Raw genomic sequence first — 23,213 nt, forward strand, 5'->3', positions numbered from 1 at the left:
CCTAACAAGACTCCTGTCATCAGGTTGTGAGACTTACTAACCCCATAACAACTACTGACACACACCAGCCTCCCATCAGCATTGCTTTACCACCAAATGTCACGAAGGGCTACGCCCCCCCTCTCTTAGCTGTCACTCTGGTTGCCTGTTCCTCGTGTCTGTGTTGTTCCTTGCCTGTTATTCCCGCCCTGCTTGTCTGCTTCTATGGTTTCCTCCCTGTCTGCCACGCCAATGTCATCAGTGTATTCAGCTGTGTCTAGTTTAGTCCTGTGTATTTATATCCCTCTGTTTCCCTAGCCCGTTGTCAGTTATTGTGGTTTGGTGTTGTCAGTTATTTCGTGGTTCCTGTGTGGATCTATGCTGTGCCGTCATTGCCATTGTGGTAATTGCTATCTCGTTGTCTGCTCATTGTTCAGTGTTACCCTGCCCTGTTTCATGATTGTCTGTTTAACATGCCTCTGTATCTGTCTAATCTGGATGGCTCACTCGTTATGACCCCTGCCTGTACAAACGACTTCGATTACGAGTCCTCAACAGGAAGAAGGCCGCATTCCGGAGTAAGGATGGGGGCGATGAAAGCAGCACAGCAGGAGGTGAAACACTGTGTGAGGGAAGCCAAGGACAGCTACAGAAGAAAGGTGGAACTAAATCATGAAGAGAACAACATGAGGGAGGTCTTGAAAGGTGTTAAAACCATCACTGGCCACAACACAAAGACCAGAGCCATAGGAGGGACTGTTGAGAAGGCTAATGAGATGAATAACTTCTTCAACTGCTTCAATCAGTCCATGTCTTATCCACCCTCTCCCTCACTCCAGCCATATCTCCCTCTTCCCTCAACACACTTTCCATCATTTACTGCAGCAGCCTCCTCCTCCTCCTCATCCTCCACCACTCCCATCTCACCACAGACTCCCCCACACATCACTGCAGACCAGGTGAGGGGTCAACTGAGGAAAATCTGTCTCCTCAGACCACAGATGCAACATGCCCAGGACTGTCTACAGTTTGCATAACGGGCAGGTGTTGGTGTGGAAGATGCCATCCTCTACCTTCTACATCGAGCCCACTCACACCTGGATAAGGGAAAAGGCACTCTGAGGATCCTCTTCTTGGACTTCTCGAGTGCTTTCAACACCATCCAGCCCCTTATGCTCCAGGACAAACTGAACAGGATGCGAGTGGACCCCTGCCTGGTCACATGGATTCACAGCTACCTTACTGACAGGCCACAGTACATCAGGCTGAAGGACATCACGTCTGACACTGTGATCAGCAGTATTGGAGCTCCACAGGGTACAGTGCTGGCCCCTCTTCTTTTCACCCTGTACACTGCGGACGTCTGCTACAACTCGGAGTTGTGTCATATACAGAGGTTTGCCGATGACACAGCTATTGTGGGGTCTATCAGGGATGATCAAGAGGAGATGTACAGGAGCCTGGTGAGGGACCACAGCAGTCACCTGCAGCTCAACTCCTCAAAGACAAAGGAGCTGGTCATTGACTTTGGGAAGTCCAGACTAAAGTCAAAACCAGTTCTAATAGAGGGTGTTGAGGTGGAGACTGTGGACTCCTACAAGTACCTCGGGCTGTGGCTGGACAGCAAGCTGGACTGGTCCTGTAACAACGACCACCTGTACAGGAAGGGACAGAGCAGGCTGTACTTTCTGAGGGAAACTCCTGTGGATGTTTTATCAGTCTGTGGTTGCCAGTGTCCTGTTCTACACTGTGGTGTGCTGGGGGGGGGGCAGCATTTCCAAGAAGGACACATCCAGGCTAAACAAACTGATCAGACGGGCTGGCTCGGTGGTCGGCATGAAGCTGGACTCTCTGGTGACTTTGGCAGAGAAGAAGACCCTGGACAAGCGGCTGGGCATTATGGACGATGCCAGTCATCCTCTGAACACTGTCATCAGTAACTAGAGGAGTCTGTTCAGTGACTGACTGTTCCTTCCCAAGTGCAGAACCAACAGGTTTAAAAACTCCTTTGTCCTGCATGCCATTGGACTGTACAACTACTCTTTGCAGGGGAGGAGGGGCCACAGAAAAACAGACTGATTAAATCAAACACTAACCAGACTACATGCAATATGTAGAAAAAAAGGAAACTTAAAGGTGAAAGAAAAATTAAAGAGGGAGGGTATAAAAAGGGGACATCGACCAAGCTTTTTGCTCGGACACTGTTGAGATCCACTTGGGTTAGGTAGACTTCTAGGCAACTAGCACCAGTGCACTGAAGAGTTTGTACCACATATACTTTGGCTATTTTGTACTATTTTTTATTCTATACAAATTAATCTGAAAATATATTTTGGTGTCAAAACTTTACTTGGGTCACTCAGTCTAAACCAATTGGTTCATCAGGGCAGTGTTGAGCAGAGGTGGAAATTGTAATTGAGTAAAAGTATCATTACTTTGCCTAAAATCTACTCAGAGTAAAAGTAAAATTACCCATCTCAAAATTTACTCGAGTAAAAGTACAAAATTACTTCATTTAAAATGTAATTTGAGTAAAAGTTACTTAGTTACTTTCAGTTATTTAATGCATGGATGAATCATGAACCAAATTCAGCACAAGTTGTTTTAATCGATTTCAAAGTGTATTTAAGATCCACACTTGCAAAAAAGATCAGCTGGGCTCAGGAACATACTTCCTCACAGCACAAGGACAGTCACAACCTGTACCATAAAGTGCAAACAATTTTCAGTCCTATTATGATAAGAATAAAGAAATTTAAATTACAAATTATTCAAAAACAAAATGCACACAAAATTAAGTGCCCACAAGATGCCACAAATCAAACTAAAATGCAATAGGATTCCACTACTCACAATAAAATGCCCACAGGATCCCACATCAAAAATTTAAAAATGCTCATAGGATCCCACAATTTAAAAGTAAGTGCTCACAGGATCCAACTATTCAAAATACAGTGCCCACCGGATCCCACTATTCACAATAAAATGCCCACAGGTTGCCACAACTCAAAATAAAATATAAAATGACCACAGGATCCCACATCTCAATATAAAACAAAATGCGCACAGGATTCCACTATTTAAAACGCTCACAGGATCCAACTATTCAAAATACAGTGCCCACAGGATTCCACTTTTCACAATAAAATGTCCACAGGATCCCACAGTTCCTGATAGATCACATATGTCAAAGTCAAGGCCCGCGGGCCAGATCCGGCTCGTGAATTGATTATCGATGGCCCCCTGGACATAAAGAAAGAAATTGGCCCACTGGCTTTACGGATAAATTCTTATCCTAGGAATTTGGGAGTAATTTTTGACTCTGCTACTGTCAATTGAGAAATATAGCAAAAATTAGCGAAAATGCTTTCGTTCCAAGATACAGAAAGATTTATTCATGCTTTTGTATCATCACGCCTTGATTACTGCAATGCCTTATTTACGTGTCTTAGTCAAGGAGCTATGACACGGTTGCAGTTGGTCCAGAATGCAGCAGCTCGAGTGCTTAGTGCTGCCCCGGGGGGGACTGGGGAGAAAAAGTGGCCCGGGAGTTCCAGGCAGCCACTTCACTGAATGGACATTTACCCATGTCTGCACCGGAGCCTTGAATTATTGTTCCCGCCGCAGTTCTCAAATAAGAAAAGCAGCTTGTTAGGCAGCTAAAGCCTCGTCTGCTGTTTCCACCTGTTGGGTGACGTACTACTGCCATTAGGCGGAGTATACGGCCGGTGGAAATGATCATTATTGTGGGATATACATCGGTAACATAAAACAGAAAAACTGAGCAACACACTTATTTAATGCCTCCCCTCCTAAAATTTCAGACATTTTAAGACATTTTTAGACCTTGAATATGTAAAACTAAATTTAAGACATTTTAAGGACCCACAGGTACCCTGCTATACATAAGTTGTTTTTTTTTTTTATCTCTGCTGCATACCGTCAGCCCACATCAGCTGGCCCAGTCCGCGGCCCCGGTCCAACTCGTTCATGTGTTTACAGGCTCAGTCTGCGGCCGCGCTGAGCAGGTTAAGCCTGGTTTATACTTCTCGTTTATACTTTCGCGAGTGACTGTAGCACGTGACTCCGCCCACCTCGCGCGACCCTGCGCAAATGGTGGAGGCGTTTATACTTTCGCAAGCGTCACTGCAGTGTTCTCCGAAACAATATGTGGTAGAAACACCCCTCAAAACAGTGGAATGAACATTTACCTGACCAATTTTAATGTTGCTTTGTGTTTCAGTGTGTTTCAGGTTTGAAAAGTGCTGGAATTTAGGTTAAAGTGCTTGAAAATGCTTGAAATTGTAACCACTTCGTTTCACAACAAATAGCTGTCTGACTGAACAGTTCTCTTGTATTAGGTTAACAAATACGAGCCTCTTGTAATTCCAGGACGAAACATGAGAGAACCTGAAGACGTTAAGATTGGGCGTTTTGAAAATAAACAACCATTAAATTATGTGATAAAAAGCTAAATATTTCGAATCATTTTGAGTATAGGTATAAATATTTAACTTAATTAAGTTTAACATGCTGGGAAATATTGAAATGGACCTTGAAAGTGTATATAGGTGTATGAACCCTGAAAACGTGACTTTGTTCATTGCGCTGACACTACGTCATTTTCACCGCGCGGACCCTCGCGCCGCGTCAAGTATAAACCAGGCTTTAGTCTGACTGGAGCGGGGGAGGTAATAGACACCGTTAAACAGCAGCGTGACTACGGGCCGGGGCCGCAGTGTGCGGCAGTGGCTCCTCCACGGGCTGAGTTAGACCACCGGCGGCCAGCGGCCCACCGGCCCACTAACCGGGAAATCCCCGGTAGCAATGTATGCCAGTCCGCCCCTGGTGCTGCCAAAAGAAGAGAGCATATCACACCTGTTTAGGCTTCACTGCATTGGCTGCCTGTTGCCGAAAGGGTAGTTTTTAAGATTTTGGTTTTGACTTACCAAGCCTTGCATGGGGATGGTCCATAGATATTTCTATCTATAGATATTTCTGATCTATTAGTCCCTTATTCTAATGCAAGGTCACTGAGGTCCTGTAATCAAGGGCTTTTAGTAGTTCCAATGACTAAGAGAAAACGCAAGGAGGATTGTGCTTTTGCTGTATGTGCTCCGAAATTTTGGAATGGTCTGCCATTAGACATTAAACTTGCTGGGTCTAAGGAGTTGTTTAAAAAGAGATTAACCTCCCAGGTTGAGGACTTTTTTGCTGTTTAAGCATGGTTTCATAAATGTGTCTCTAAACCAGTGCTTCTCAAATAGTGGGGGGGGGGCATGCATGTGAGCCCACATTAAACAAATTGTAATTGCACATCTACTACAGTAGGTGGCAGTGTAAAGCCTTGTTTATACTTTCCCGAGTAACCGTAGCGCTCAACTCCGCCCACCTCGCACAAACAGTGGAGGCGTTTATACTTTCCGCTTCACATTCTTTGTAGTTTTGTCTGAAACGATAGCCTATGTGGTAGTATAAAGAAACACCCCTCAAAAACAGGGGAAGAAACATTTACTTAACGAATTTTAATGTTGCTTTGTGTTTCAGGTTTGAAACGTGCTGGAATTTAGGCTAAAGTACTTGAAAATATTTGAAATTGTAACTACTTCGTTTCTAGGGTTGCCACCTGTCCCGGTTTTCCCGTGACTGTCCCGGTTTTCCTTCTTTTTAATATTCGGACGCGGCAAAAATAATTTATTTAATGTCCTGGTTTTCACTAGGTTAGTTCAAACGACTATTTAGAATGTTTAAATCTGCACACTTTAAATTTGTCTTTTTTTTCTCGCTGTGTCCATATAACATCCCCCCGGTAACATTTTACGTTCGCCACCTCGTGTAAGTATGACAGTGTCCTTGTTTTTTGTCAGACATAGGTGGCAACCCTATTCATTTCACAACAAATATCTGTCTGACAGAACAGTTCTCTTGTAATTTCAGGACGAAACATGAGAGAACGTGAAGATTGGGCGTTTGGAAAAGAAACATCCATTAAATAATGTGATAAAAAAGCTAATTATTTTGAATCATTTCGAGTATATGTATAAATATTTAACTTAATTAAACCAGCTTTATTGTCAGCCTGAGCGTGGGGAATTATCGATAAAGAGACAACATGGCGAAGTATTTAACAGGAATGAAAAGAAGAGAAGCGCAGAGAGAAGAAGATAATGAGACCAACAAAAAATCTAAAACGAGGAAGTATGATGAAGCTTATGTAGCACTTGCGGGTTCCCACGGGTCCTTGAAATCCTTGAAAGTTTGTGAATCTGAAAAAATAAGTTCAAGGCCCTGGAAAGTTTTTGAAAACAGGCATAAAAGTCAGCCGTCCTTGAAGGTCCTTGAAGTTTTAGCATGGACACTAGAAACTCGATTAATCTCAAACTTAACATTTATTCTTTTGGTACCATTTTACTTTATGCAGAAAACTTAAGTTCGGATTTCTCTGATGCCATAAATGTAGTTGTACTTTTAGCAAAATACCACATTCACTACAGTAAGTGGAGTGGTTAAAAGCCTTCTTGTCTCTTTATGAATGAATTAAATTCATATTACTCTTCATTAAGTAGATAAAAAAACTTGGAAAATAGTAGAATCATCTCACACCAGATTTCTCTAGAAATCTATAGTTCTAATCTCATATGGCTTTGCTCCTCTGTTTTATGTATGTACTGTATGTGTATATGCATATGTGTATTATTGTTATTATTATTTGTCTAGTGTCAATGTATCATTATTTTGCCAGCACAAGTTCATTTAAAATTATATTGATTCTACAGGGCCTATGCTGACTTTTACTTTGCAAAAGTTTGGTCATTCTCCTGTAGAGAAATTTTTGTTTGTTTGTTCAGCACCGAAAGCTGGTGTTTCCTGTATGTAGTTAACGTACACTACCGTTCAAAAGTTTGGGGTCACCTAGACAATTTTGTGTTTTCCCTGAAATCTAATACTTTTATTTATCTAATGAGTTGCAAAATGAATAGAAATATAGTCCAGACATTGACAAGGTAGAAATAATGTTTTTTTATTATTTGAAATAATTTTCTACTTTAAACTTTGCTTTCGTCAAAGAATGCAGCAATTACAGCATTGCAGACCTTTGGCATTATAGCTGTTAATTTGCTGAGGTAATCTGGAGAAATTTCACCCCATGCTTCCAGAAGCCGCTCCAACATGTTTGATTGGGTTGATGGGCACTTTTTTCGTACCATACGGTCAAGCAGCTCCCACAACAGCTCAATGGGGTTGAGATCTGGTGACTGCGCTGGCCACTCCATTACCGATACAACCGAGGGTATGGCATGGTGTTGCAAAATGGAGTGATAGCCTTCCTTATTCAAAATCCCTTTTACCTTGTACAAATCTCCCACTTTACCAGCACCAAAGCAACCCCAGACCATCACATTACCTCCACCATGTTTGACAGATGGTGTCAGGCACTCATCCAGCATCTTTTCAGTTGTTCTGCGTCTCACAAATGTTCGTCTGTGTGATCCAAACACCTCATTGACAAGGTAGAAATAATGTTTTTTTTTTTTTTTTTAATAATTTTCTACTTTAAACTTTGCTTTCGTCAAAGAATGCTCCCTTAGCAGCAATTACAGCATTGCAGACCTTTGGCATTCTAGCTGTTAATTTGCTGAGGTAATTTGGAGAAATTTCACCCCATGCTTTCAGAAGCCGCTCCCACAAGTGTGATTGGGTTGATGGGCACTTTTTTCGTACCATACGGTCAAGCTGCTCCCACAACAGCTCAATGGGGTTGAGATCTGGTGACTGCGCTGGCCACTCCATTACCGATAAAACACCAGCTGCCTGCTTCTTCTCTAAATAGTTTGTGCATAATTTGGAGGTGTGCTTTGGGTCATTGTCCTGTTGCAGGATGAAATTGGCTCCAATCAAGCGCTGTCCACAGGGTATGGCATGGTGTTGCAAAATGGAGTGATAGCCTTCCTTATTCAAAATCCCTTTTACCTTGTTCAAATCTCCCACTTTACCAGCACTAAAGCAACCCCAGACCATCACATTAACTCCACCATGTTTGACAGATGGTGTCAGGCACTCTTCCAGCATCTTTTCAGTTGTTCTGCGTCTCACAAATGTTCGTCTGTGTGATCCAAACACCTCAAACTTTGATTCGTCTGTCACTTTTTTTCCAATCTTCCTCTGTCCAATGTCTGTGTTCTTTTGCCCATATTAATCTTTTTCTTTTATTAGCCAGTCTCAGATATGGCTTTTTCTTTGCCACTCTACCCTGAAGGCCAGCATCCCGGAGTCGCCTCTTCACTGTAGACGTTGACACTGGCGTTTTGCGGGTACTATTTAATGAAGCTGCCAGTTGAGGACCTGTGACGCATCGATTTCTCAAACTTGAGACTCTAATGTACTTGTCTTCTTGCTCAGTTGTGCAGCGGGGCCTTCCACTTCTCCTTCTACTCTGGTTAGAGCCTGTCTGTGCTCTCCTCTGAAGGGAGTAGTACACACCATTGTAGGAAATCTTCAGTTTCTTGGCAATGTCTCGCATGGAATAGCCTTCATTTCTCAGAACAAGAATAGACTGTCGAGTTTCAATTGAAAGTTGTCTTTTTCTGGCCATTTTGTGAGTTTAATCGAACCAACAATTGTAATGCTCCAGATTCTCAACTAGCTTAAAGGAAGGTCAGTTTTATAGCTTCTCTAATCACCAAAACTGTTTTCAGCTGTGCTAACCTACTTGCACAAGGGTTTTCTAAATATCCAATAGCCTCCTTATACAGTTAGCAAACACAATGTACCATTAGAACACTGGAGTGATGGTTGTTGGAAATGGGTCTCCATACATCTATGTAGATATTGCATTAAAAACCAGACGTTTACAGCTAGAATAGTCAGTTACCACATTAATAATGTATAGAGTGTATTTTTGATGCATTTAATGTTAGCTAAATTGAAGAAAAAACTGCTTTTCTTTAAAAAATAAGAACATTTCTAAGTGACCCCAACCTTTTGAACAGTAGTGTATGTGTAGCCGCTTTATGTGAATGTCACCTTCTCACAGGTCAACTGCTAAATTGCCAGTCATGTTGAGTGTGAATTAAGTTTTCGTTTAATCAGCGCTTAATGTCATGCACAGAACATTTCAGGATGCATGTCTTGAAATGGCATTCGGTCTTTTGAATTTGCATTGAATTAACATGTAGGTAAATGCTGCCAGGTGCAGTCCTTGAATTTGAGGAAGTTGGTCCTGGAAAGTCATTGAAAGGTCCTTGAATTTGATGTTAACCAAGGTGTGGGAACCCTGCACTTGGCTTCACCATTAATTATGTGGGAGACGAAGAAAGACTGGTGTGCCTCTTGTGTCTTAAAACGTTGGCAGCGGATAGCATGAAGCCAAATAAATTAAGGCGTCACTTAAAGATGGTACACCCCAATCATGCTGACAAGCCGCTTGAGTTTTTTTAATCGAAAACGTGACGAATATTTACACCAATCATCCCGCTTTATGAAAGCTACTTCAGAAAACCAGCGAGCACTGTTAGCATCTTAAATGGTAGCGTATCAAATTGCTCAGTGTAAAAAACCCCACACCATAGCGGAGGAGCTGATACTGCCTGCAGCATCAGACATGGTCTCTGTCAAACTCAAAGACAAACGTTTTGCCCTACAATTCGATGAAGCAACAGACAGTAACAAAGACTGTTTGTTCGTGTCTTATGTACGTTCTGATATGACAAACTCCCTGTGTGAGGATCTACTTTTTTGTAAATATGTCAGAAACAGAGCCACAGCTGAAGAGCTATTCAAAATACTGGACTGTTTTCTGACTGAGAATGGACTAAAATGGGGGAACTGCACTGGTGTTTGCAGTGATGGAGCACAGACCATGGCAGGGATTAGAAAAGGAGTTCAGGCACTCATCAAAAAGGCCTCACCCAATGCTAAGTGGACACACTGTGTTATACATAGAGAAGCATTGGCTTCAAGGCACCTTTCCTCTGAATTAAGTGAGGTTATGACTAACAACATAGGTGTGGTCAATTTTATAAAGACCAGACCACTAAAAACAAGAGTCTTCTCTACTATCTGTGAGGAGATGGGAGCTGAACACCAAGCTGTGCTATTTCACAGTGAAGCACGGTGGCTGTCAGGAGGAAAAGTTTTGTCCTGAGTTTTTGAGCTCAGAGAGGAGATAAGAATGTTTTTGGTTCAGGAGCACAAGTATGAAGTTGCAGTAAAATTTGGTGATGAGAACTTCCTGGGGAAACTGGCGTACCTGAGTGACATATTTGGAAGGCTTAATGAACTGAATCTCCAGCTTCAAGGGAAAGATAAACACCTCCCTCAGGTAACAGACAAGATCAACTCTTTCACTCGGAAGCTTACCATGTGGGGCAGGCAACTTGATGAAAGAAAAACAAATTCATTCGAGAACCTGCATGAATTTGTTAACACATCTGTGTCACGTTGAGGACCCCGGCCCCTCCCCTTTGGGCATGTGTATACATAGTCCACGTGATTTGTCTGCGTCAGTGGAACTCCGTGGTGATGGCTATGTCGTGTGAATAATGTGTCTCACCTGTGAATCGTCTCGTAATCACGTGGGGCTAATGTGGTTTGTCTATTTAATGTGTGCTCGCGCAGTGTCCCGTGCTCGTCGTTGTCTAAGTCTACACGTGGCTGTGTATGTGTATCGTTCTACGTGCGCTATTGCGCAATCCTTGTTATAATTAAAAGTGACGTTGTCTGCTATAGAGGGATTCCGTGTCTCATCCTTCACCACAACCCCATCATCACATAACGACGAGCCGACAAGAGACACCGAAATGCCAGGCTAAGCCACCAGGCCTAAGAAGGCACTTCGCTCTAGCAAGCAACACCACCGCTCTTCCTCCTCTCCCCCGCGTCGCGTAACCTCGCCCACGCAGGAACAGTTGGAGAAGGACCCGGTGTGCGCCCTCCAGCTGGCCTCAGCCCGGAGTGTAGAGGAGAGTAACCCCGAGCTGGCGGAGATCTTCCGCGTCCGCTCGCCGCCGAGGGTGGACTCCGGTGTTTACGGAGCTGTCGAGTCCACCCCGGAAGACGAGTTTGGGGAGGGGGACTCCGTGGAGGAGGAGAAGCAGGACGAGGAGGAGGAGGCATATCCTCCGTTGATAGGCGAAGCCTCCACCGTTGACTACGGTGGGGAAGGGGAGGAGGCCTACCCCCCGTCGCTGGACGAGGAGGAGGAGTCCGAGGAAGAGGACTACCTCCCTCCGCGTGTAGGTCCCGCTTCCATCATTGAGGAGGGGGAGGAGGACGACGACTACGAAGACTACCCGCCGTCGGAGCGCTCCGCATACCCCTCTGAATATGGTGAGGAGGAGCTTGAAGAGGAAGAACGTCCTCTGTCCTGTTAACACATCGGTGTCACGTTGAGGACCCCGGCCCCTCCCCTTTGGGTGTGTGTATACGTAGTCCACGTGCTTTGTCTGCGTCAGTGGAACTCCGTGGTGATGGCTATGTCGTGTGAATAATGTGTCTCACCTGTGAATCGTCTCGTAATCACGTGGGGCTAATGTGGTTTGTCTATTTAATGTGCGCTCGCGCAGTGTCCTGTGCTCGTCGTTGTCTAAGTCTACACGTGGCTGTGTATGTGTATCGTTCTACGTGCGCTATTGCGCAATCCTTGTTATAATTAAAAGTGACGTCTGCTATAGAGGGATTCCGTGTCTCATCCTTCACCACGACCCGCGCGTCACAATCTGACTATGATGCCACCTCAGTGATTCCCTGTATGAAGCAGCATATTTCATCATTGATGGAATTCTTTGAAAAGTACTTCCCTGAAAAAAGTTCCCAGTATGATTGGATCCGACATCCTTTTAATGCACCAGCTCCTACAGGTTTCAGCTCTGCAGAGGAGGACCAGTTCATTGACATGACATCTGACTCCACATTGAGACTGAGATTCACATCACAGACACTGAGTGAATTCTGGCTGAGTGTAGAGAGGGAGTATCCACTCTTGGGGCAGACGGCTATGGGCATCTTTATTCCTTTTGCAACATCATATCTTTGTGAGACTGGCTTCTCTGCTGTTGCTGCACTAAAGACCAAGTACAGGTCCCAGCTAAACATTGAACAGGAGCTGAGAGTGGCATTGTCATGCTTCAAACCCCGCTTCGAAAACCTGTGCACTGCAAAACAAGTTCATTTTAGCAATTAGTTCTGACTCATTTTGATTAAAAAAAAACAGTACAAATTGTTGTATTGCATGTTTTGTAGGTTAAAGTGTTAATATATTGTGCTCCTGAGGTAATGTTGCTGATCAAGTTGAATTTATTATTGATTTTATTTAATAAAATTTTTCAGTATCAAATGCCAGTCAGTTCAAAAAAGTTTCTAGTTTAAATAGGGACCTATTTTTTTTTCCATTTCATGCAAACTGATGCACCACTTCATGATGCAATTGTTTCTATTACAAACTAAAAATCAAAGTTAATAAAATAATTATTTGTTATTTCTTCAGTGTTAATAAGGACCTTATTAAGGTGTACTTACTTTTATAGATAGGCCTAAATGATACTACAGTGGGTGTATAAAAACACATTTTTATCCCATAAAAATTTTATCCCATGTATGGGGTTTATACGCCCACAGAATTTATAGTTGCGGCAGAGAGTAGTGACCAGGGTGGTGGTGGAGTGAGTGTGTGTGTACGTCTCTTTTTTATTTGGGGGGGGGTCCAAAGTGTTTTCTTCTTCCTGGGGGGGCTTAACCGAAAATAATTGAAAATCACTGCTCTAAACATACTTAATTATAGCATTTTACCCACATATATCAAAATGTTCAGAACAATCTCAGCTCTCTTCCTAATGAGGTTACATTGACTTAGAGTATTGCATAAATAAATATGGTCCTAAACCTGAAAATATGAGGCATATTTTCAAAAATTCTTTCATATTTTATATGAAACTACACATTTACTGAAAGAGATCAATAATATTGTTGCTTGAAATATGTTTGCTCAAGTGCTTCACAAAAATAATGAAACATGTAATATATATAGTAGTATACAAGTATAAAGTAGTGTACAGAAATGTGTACTACAAACTACAGAGCAGACATCAGCTTAGCCAAAACATATCCACTCATCTGTTTTGGCTATGAGATTATTCTATACCAGGGGTACTCAACTGGCGTACTGTGGTCCGGATTCGGACCCGAACGCAGTCCTGTCCGGACCCAATCTCATTCCTGATTAACTGGATACGTTCGCCACTCCCCCCCCCCCCCCCCGCTCAACAACTTACGTTCTCCACCCCCATTTCCCCCCCCCCCCCCCCCCCCCCCCCCCCCCCCCCCCACGTATCTGCCAAAATTGGACCGCGGACAAATTTAGTTGAGTACGCCTGTTCTATACTATACTTTCACATCTACAAAGCAAACATCTAGGCAAAAGACAAAAACAAAATCATTAAAAAAATGTATAATTTTATAAAGAATAAATGACGAATTTTCCACAGAAGCAGCTTCTAGCTAGCTAGCCAGCTAGTAGTACATATCGCGAACCTATCTGTGATCGTCCACTATTATAGTGAGCCATATTGCAAAATAACATTAATTTAGCCTTCGATCTGTTGTACTTTTGCATAAAAACCATCAGGATTTCAACATACCCTCATCAGTACACCTTCATCAGTACAAACAACCGAGGTTGACCAAAGTGCTGTACAGTGTTACGGAACAGCTCCGGACCCTTCCCTGTGGGCGTGCCGTTACGTTGTCTGCGTGTCGTTATGTCCATGTTTGTACTTCCGTGGGCGTGGGTTGTTTGTGAGCGTGTTCGTTTGTTACACCTGTGCCTTGTCTCGAGGTCACGTGGGTCTGTGTTATTCACCTATTTAATGTGCGTTCGCGCAGTGTCTTGTGCTCGTCTTTGTCTAAGTTTCATGTCAGTGTGAGTGTCACTGTTGTGTGCTTGCGCTACCGCATTGGAGCTGTGTGTTCTTGTCAAAGTAAAGTTCGTTGTTATCACCATATCTGTTCGTGTCATGTCTGCTCCTCCGCACGTCACATACAGGATGAGAAGCTGCATTGGGAATAAAAGTAGGTCCGATAATGTCACAGTTCCAAACAATTATAATCAATAAACAGAAGCAGTGCAATGACATAGAAAATATAATAAATAAAACATATTAGAATAAATAAAATAAAATATAAAACAAATCAGTTATCAGCAAAAAGTCTATTTAACTATAATTAAAAGCCATGGAGAATAAATGTGTTTTTAAACGAAGATTTAAAAATCTCAAGAGAACCTGCAGATCGAATATGCCCAGGCAGGTTATTCTAGAGTCTATGGGCTGCTGCTGCAAAGGCTCTTTCACCTTTGGTTTTGAGTTTTGTTAGAGGGGGGACCAGTAGGCACTGATTTGATGATCTCTGTGATCTGGTGGGAGAGTATATATGAAGGAGCTCTGTCAATGAAGTGAAGCTAAGACTGGAGATATGTGGTCACGCTTACGTTTACCAGTAAGGAGACGGGCTGCTGCATTTTGTACTAGCTGCAGACGGTGTACCAGTGACTGATCAAGGCCAAAGTAGAGAGAGTTGCAATAATCCAATCTTGTATTAATAAAAGCATGAATTACAGTTTGCAAAAGGCAAATATCCTTTTACTTTAGATAAAACCCTCAAATGATAAAGGTTGTTTTTTACGACTGAGCTAACCTGGCGATCAAATTTCAGCCTGTCATCGAATATTACCCCAAGATTTTTAACAGAAGACTGAATGTTTGCTGTTAGGGGGCCCAGAAAGCCAGCAGAGAAGTCTGCTGGACCACATCCGAACATTATGATTTCCAGTGTTGTATAAAGTATTTTACTTGAGTAAAAGTACAAGTACTCTATCAAAAAATTGACTTGAGTAAGAAGTTGAAGTGTTCTTTAAAAACTTTACTTAAGTAGAAGTACAGAAGTATTCAGCATTTTTTGTATTTAAGTATTGCAAGTAGTTTATTCTAAAATGTATTACTCAAGTACTGAAAGTAAAAAGTACAAGTATTGTGTTTTGAATTAATTAAAGAAAGCCGTCAAAGTTTGTTTTTATATATCACTTACAAATCAAAGATGTCAAAGACCACAAACACAAGTGTTCTGTATGTACAAACAAGTAACAACTTAAAAAACTGGGCTTAACACTTCATACACAAAAAACAGATCTATGTCTGTGTCCCGCTACGTCGTAGGTTTGACGCAGAAGTACAAGTTCGCCTTAATTTAGCTGAGAAAACAAGATGTATTTTGGACGTAAAATACATCCATCGGGTTCTAAATGTGAGCCTACTGCCCTGCGTTTACCCTCAATAAATGCCCGTACCCTATAAAAACACTACACTATAAAAATGGGCACATAATTAGTCATCATGAAGAGACACAGATTACTGTTGCTAAAAACACAACTCAGTGTGACATCGCCTATATGATGGCCAGCTAATGTTAAGTGAATACTGCAGCACGTCATGAACATAATTAGGTTAGTTAGCTAAGATATCTAACCTAACTAGTGCTTACTGACAGCTAAAGCTGGTGTGTCTTCTGTGCATTATATTTATAACTTACATTGATGTGTTTCTTCAAGTTCGAAGGTAATTTTTTGAAGGCCAATATTTTACCCTCTTTAGGGAAGCAGAGATGGCATTTCATCCTATAGGAATTTACTTTCACTCCAGCAAATGCAAACACTGTCTCTATGGCCAGGGTGGTCTCCTTCCTCACCCTCACCGCCTTGATCACTCGATGTTGAAGGTGTGGAAGGTGCCAATATATGTACATTAAAACAACAGCTTATTATGCAGCACTTATGCTGCTCTTCTGCTGTTACCAAACCCGCTACCATCTCTTTTAATCAGTGGTGGCTGGTCAATATGGGGCACTAGGGCGCCACCCCCCTTAATATTGTTCCAATATTAAAATGAGTTCATTATAAACTGTGATAGTGAGGAAATTATTTAGTCACACTGTGTGTCTAATAGCCATGTTTGAATTTATTAAAAGAGTAAACACATAATTGTATTTAATTGCTTACATTGTGCACACTTCCTGTGTGCAGGGCGCCGGTCTAATGAGAGTACATGGAGAGGCATAAACTTTTGCCAAGCATGTGATCTGAGGCTGCAGTTTAACTGGTTGGTTTCAGATTTTCCACGGGGCGTAGCTCTCTGCGCCCCGGACACACCCACTCTTGTTGGACACACCCACTCTTGTTGGTAGTGTCAGTCAGCTGCGGTTCTGTTTATACTTTCGCGAGTGACCGTAGCATGACTCCGCACACCTCGCGCAAACCTCCAACGTAACTCAGTTTATGTTGAATATCAGCAGACAAAATGAGAGAAAATTCAGTTTTATCTTCACAAAAAAATCCTTTCACAAAGCGTTCACTTGAAGAACGCTAGGGCAAAATTCTTGTTCAAATAAATAAAGGGCAATAAGACTGCTTTATTATTGCAGCAGAGTAAATGAGACGCGACCGGAGCATGCGCAGTTTTCTCATAAAAAGCCTGATCGCTTGACCCGGTGACAGCGCCAGCTAACATGTTTATAATTGTAACGAGTAACTATACAGCACGTAAAAAAAAGTAAAGTACAGATACAGCATTTTAGTACTTAAGTACAGTAGTGAAGTAGTTCTACTTAGTTACTATACAACTCTGATGATTTCAGTCTTTTTATCATTAAGATTTAAAAAGTTTGTGGACATCCAGGATTTAACATCATTCAGACAATCAAGTAGTGCAGGGCTCTCAAGTCTCACGCATTGAGCGTGTGACACACGCATTTGACCGTCTTCACACGCTCACACGCCACACTTCCGATTTCACACGGCGAGAAAAAAAAATCTAGTTTATTTACCTCCGATCCATATGTATGTCGCCCTCCACTGGCGATCGATCGCGATATACAAACCCCCACCCCGCTCAACAACTTACGTTCGCCGACCCCCCCCCCCCCCCCCCCCCCCGCTCAACAACTCACGTTCGCCGTTGACCCTAATGGTAGCATATAAAGCAAGAAGAGAATTGGCCCAAGGATAGAACCTTGGGGAACCCCAAAAGTGAGGGGAGCTGAAGATGAAGTAAATTCCCCTAGCTGCACAGAGAAACTACGATCAGTCAGGTAAGATTGGAACCATGAGAGAGCAGATCCTGTAATGCCCACCCACTGTTCTAGTCATGCTAAGAGGATCCCATGATCCACAGTGTCAAAAGCAGCTGTCATGTCAAGAAGCACTAACATAGCTGGGTTTCCTGAATCAATAGTTAACATTAGGTCATTATAAACTCTCAGCAGTGCTGTCTCAGTACTATGTAAAGGTTTAAAGCCAGACTGAAACTTCTCATAAATTTCATTGGCCGCTAAGAATGATTGAATCTGAATAAAAACCACTTTCTCAAAAATTTTTGATAAAAATGGCAGTTTAGAAATAGGCCTAAAATTTGACAGTACAGAGGGATCAAAATTTTTCTTTTCGATAAGAGGCTGCACAACAGCATGTTTGAGAGCAGCTGGAACACATCTGGTGCTAAGAGAGGAATTAATAAATAAAAGTATGTCAGAGCTCACTGTACTAAAGAAGGGATGCTGTCTGTAGAACAGTTTGTAGGTCGCAGATGCTGGAATACATTGGTCAATAATGGGAGAGATACAGGCTCAAATTGATTGAATACGTTGTGTGAAAGAGAGATGGTGATATCAGAACTAATGCCTACAGATGAGAAGGCAGAAGACCTAAGAGCAGATTTTTTTTCTGTAAAAAATTTGAGAAAACTCAGAGTAAATGAGGGTACCACTGGAGAGTTATCACAGGGATTTACAAGAGAGTTAAAAATGTAAAATAACTTGGGGCTTGTGACTATTACAGGAGACAAGATTAGAAAAATATTGCATTTTAGCAGCCTTAGCAGCATTCTGGTAAGCAAACAGGCTTTCACAAAGAGCATCTTTGGAAACATGAAGCTTATCTTTTTTTCCACTTCCTCTCAGCGTGCCGACACGCATGCCTGAGAGCACGTGTGGAATCATTAAGCCATGATTCTTTGAGTGCTTTATTATGCATTGTTCTAATAGGTGCAACAGAATCAAGGATATCTGTGCAAATAGAATTGAAATTACTTAAAAGATCCTCGGTTTTGTGAGCATGGTTATCCAAAGTGCTGATATCAGCAGAAATGTTATAATCATTATACATGGCTGAAAACTGTAAGGCGGTTTGGCCATTAATTGTGCGCAAACGACGTGTCGAAGCACAAGTTTTTGTCCTCGGGCATGGAATTAAAACAATGAAAAGCACAGGCAGATGGTCAGAAATAGCTGCTGATTCACATATTTCATTTACACTCACAGATAAACTATATGATAGAACCAAATCTAAAATGTGCCCTTTCTCATGTGTCGGGTCTTTAACCCATTGAACAAGATTAAAAGATTCAATGAGATTTAGGAAATCAATTACCAGTGGTCTTGATCTACAGCAAACATGTATATTAAAATCTCCGGAAATACGGAAATTATCATATTTCACAGAGTCTCCAGACAGAAAATTCACAGCAAAGTCACTGATAAAGTCCTTATTAAATTTTGGAGGATGATAAAGAACCACAAACATCACCGAAAAGGAGGAAAATTGTAACTCAAAAAATTGCAGTTCAAAACTGGAGTAGGTGGCAGATGGAAGAAGACGGCACTGAAAGCTGGATTTGAACACAGAAGCCAGATTACCACCTTTGTCAGTGCTCTGGGGGGAGCTAAAGAATAGACAGCCAGGAGGAAGGAGTTCAGACAGCGGTGTATACTCACCATCCTGAAGCCAAGTCTCTGTCAGGAGTATAAAATCTAGGTTCCGTGCAGTAAAAAAGTTGTTCAATAAAAACGTTTTATTTACCAATAACCTGGTATTTAGTAAAGCCACAGAAAGTTCGAGCTCCTCGGTAGCCGGCGACACAGCGCGTTTCAGCGGCCAAAGCAACCCAGGTGTAGCACCTCTCCGGCCCCGAGGTTGAAAGCAATGTCGTAGAGACTGAAGCAGGTCCGGGCACTGGTCGAGAAGAGACGGAAAGTCAGCGTTCGGAGTTGTCAAGAGCTTGGAGGGAACAGGATGGATCCGGCAGTCCCTCATGTGCAGTGCACGCCATACTGCAGGGTAAAGGCGTCCACCATGGACCGAATGAGCAGCGAGTTCTCCAATGGCGCATTTCCACTAGGGCCTGCTTGGCGCGGTACGGTTCGATTCGCGACGGTTTGTGAGTGTTTCCATTAGTACCAGGTACCAGTTTGCCGGTACCTTCAGGTACTTTTTTCGTACCTACTCGCTTGAGGTTCTAACCGTTCCAAAGCGGTACAGTTCTGTGACGTGGAAGAACAGCATGACACTGATTGGCCAGAGAGTGTCGTCTCAGCCCTTACGCAAAGAATATATATTTCCCTATATATTACCTGTCAATATATTAAATTATTTTGTGTTCTGATTTACTGGCTAATTGAAAAGATTTAACAAATTTAATATTCCTCTTGGCTACACTAAGTGATACTAATTAATAATTAACTGATAAAAAGCAGATAATTTTTATTACCAAAATGTATTGGAAATATACAGACTTATATATTATGTTATATAATAATCAATATATTACAATATATTTAAAAATACATAAGGAATTGCCGCTTTTCATATATTTTATATGATGTAAAATATATTTACTCATATATCTTAATACATTTCATATTATATTTAATAATACATTTCATTATATATATATATATATATATATATATATATATATATATATATATATATATATATAATGAAATGTATTAATCAATATAATATTAAATATAATAAGATATATGATGTAGAATACATAAAATATATTTACTCATATATCTTAATATATTTCATATTATAATTAATAAAACATTTCACACACACACACACACACACAAAATTTACCATATAGCTAACATATATTACCACACACTAAGGGGTAATCAAATTTTTTTTTATTTTGCTTTGGAAAAAAAAAACCTTTCACACAAAATGTTATAACACACAGTTATAAACAATAAAGTGCATCTCAGAACCATTGTGAAATTTAGTAATTGCTTGGACTTTAGCCATTCACCTTTAGCCATTCAAGATAATCAGTCGTGAAAATTTAAGTCCACCTTGTGAAACACATCAATTTGTGAAACACCGTCAGTTATCTTATTTAACATTGTCCATACTGTTCTTTCTCTTCACCTGGTGCCTTAACTCACAAATTCTTGTGTTGATTGATTTTCTAAGATCTGAGATCTTGGCCCCTGGATGCTGGTTTACAACAGCATCTGTGAAACACAACAATAACAAATAATTAGACATTCACAAAATACAGCATGAAATATAAGTACATTCATTGTGACACGGGAGGCGGCTGACGGACGAGACACGAGTCTGCTGGTATTTCTCACGGTCACTGTTTATTTCTCACAAATGTAGCGCAATAAGTGCACGGGCAACACATAGACCTTTACACACAACGTGCAGACTTAGACAACGACGAGCACAGGACACTGCGCGAGCGCACATTAAATAGACAAACCACATGAGCCCCATGTGATTACGAGACGAGCCACAGGTGAGACGGATATTCACAAGACATAACCATAACCACGAAGATCCACAGACGCAGACGATACACGTGGACAACGTAAACACAAGCCCAAAAGGGAGGGGCCGGGGTCCTCAACGTGTCATTTATAATATTTTAAATGAACTGGTTTGTAATGCAAATAATGGAAGGACAGAGTTTGTATATTTTGGCCTGAGGGTGGTGCCACCAAATTTGGCCTGATTCATTTGGGATGCATTCATGTGCTAATCAATTTCAGACCATGAGATATCAAAATTCTTACACTTCTTACACACAAATTCTTATAGCCTATTATATTTCTGTCATGTTACAGCACCTGGACCCTTCCCTTTGGGTATGTGCATGTGTAGTCTGTGTCCATATATGTACGTCCTGTGGGTGTGGTTGTGTATGTGTTCACCCATCTCATCAGTATAAAATGTTATATGCGGTGCTCGTTATGTGTTAAATTAAGTATATATGGCGTGAGTTAGTATTGTCCTGTGCTTGTCTTTGTGAGTCCCTTACATGTCAGACATATGCCAAGGAGCTACGTTATTCGTTCAAATAAACATTTATAGGATCACTCATCTCTGCATCCTGCATTATTTCACATGTGACAACTTCAATGATTCGGTATGTAATCTGTGGTTATGCTTTTTTTTTTTAAAGAGGTCCTGCAATATTTAGCTATGGTTTATGCCAATGTGACTGCATATGCTGCTGGCTATGGTAGTCAAACAATATTTTAATGAGCTAGTGTTTTACTTTAATGTATTAGCATAATCTATATGGTACATACATGTGTCCTAAAAGCTCCTCCTTTGTTATAATTGTGACAAATAAAACTGGAAATTCTGGCACCAAATCTGAAAAAAAAAATGGATATTTTACCAAGTAAAGCTTGCAGTTTTTTCCCATCGAGAGGCTGTCGTCGTTGTGCAGTGGGATCGACTTTGTTGATCCCTCCGGTCAGATTGGATTTTAGGAGAACATCAACACTAAAGAGGCCCAACAGCAGCACTCGTGCCATCCCACTGGCTGTAGGTTGGGATTTTGCAGTCTCCCAACAATGAGCTGAGACAGTGGTGGTGCCATCTTTCCCCAGTTTCACCTTATTAATTGTAAAAAACAAAACAAAAAACAAAGAAAATCACCACAAGCAACAGAATATGTTATGGTATGTTTTCAACTCTAAACGTAGCAACTGCAAAAATGCTTACTTCTGAAGGTGTACAAGATGTAGTTTCACCCTCATTTTCATCTTCACAGACAGTAACATCTTTGGTGGGATTACTATTGGCGAGAACCTTTTTAATGTCCACTAACAAAGATGGAATTTCTGTAAAATAATTGTAATAAGAAAATGAATGTGGGGTAGCTCAGTGTATCACTGCAAGAATCCTTGGGTGGAGTGGTCTGGGTCCTTTTCAAGTTTCAAGATTTACTTTCTGTGTGGAGACTGCATGTCATCCACCTGAGTTTACTCCGGGTACTCAATTACTAAATCAGTAATGAATTCTTAATGAGCAGTTAGGTAATATATCTATTATAACTAATATATTACATGTAAAATGAAACACCACTATGAATTAAATTTAAAATGCAAAGATACTCATTAGCATTTAATATGAAATAAATACTTGCCTTTAACTACCATGTGGCGCAGTCTGGTATTTTCCTTCTGCAAAGCCTTGACCTGGTTCTGGAGGTCTCTGATTTGCTCAGCATTTTCATTGCTTGACCCTTCTGCTGGACTCTGGATTTCTGGGGTAAGTTGGTTGTTTTCAGAAATAATGTTTTCCTCTGCCTGCCTCCGTGCTGCAAGTTTGGTTTTTTTCTATAAGGTAAAGGGTTTTGATTATGGATGAATCAATACATAAACACTCTTAATTTGATATCATTTCCAGCTTTCAAGTCATTCGCAAATTGCAATTCCTAATACAGTATATAAGTAACCATGTTACAAAACTCTGACAATAAAAAGAACAAAAAATGTGTGTCAAAGCAGTACTAAGTTTAAATAAGAAGGCAGTTGCCTGTATAGATGCTAGAGTAGACATTGGTTGCATCAAACTGCAATCCATTCACCACCTAATCTGTTAAATTACCTTTTTTGGAATTTCACAGTTTGAAGCATCATCTTCATCACAGAACTGGCGATTGGGTTTCCTGGATCTCTTGTGGTCTTTTGGGATGTCCTCTTTGAAAAGTTCTCGTTCAGCAGATTTCAGTGTAGACTCTTTTTCTACATTAATGTCGAAATATCGAATTTTAATGGCACAAAGATGCCAACCAATACATGTATTAAAACAATAATTTAAAAACTGAAAAATGTGACCCATTATTGATTTATTTTAAAAGCATAAATGGGTCTTTTTGAAAAGTTCTCGTTCAGCAGATTTCAGTGTAGACTCTTTTTCTACATTAATGTCGAAATATCGAATTTTAATGGCACAAAGATGCCAACCAATACATGTATTAAAACAATAATTTAAAAACTGAAAAATGTGACCCATTATTGATTTATTTTAAAAGCAGCTCTGTAAATCCAGTTAACATACCTCATAGTTATAGTTATATAAATGGAACATTCATTCATTCATTCAG

Source organism: Brachyhypopomus gauderio, chromosome 5 (assembly GCF_052324685.1).
Source record: "Brachyhypopomus gauderio isolate BG-103 chromosome 5, BGAUD_0.2, whole genome shotgun sequence".
NCBI classification, from domain to species: Eukaryota; Metazoa; Chordata; class Actinopteri; order Gymnotiformes; family Hypopomidae; genus Brachyhypopomus; species Brachyhypopomus gauderio.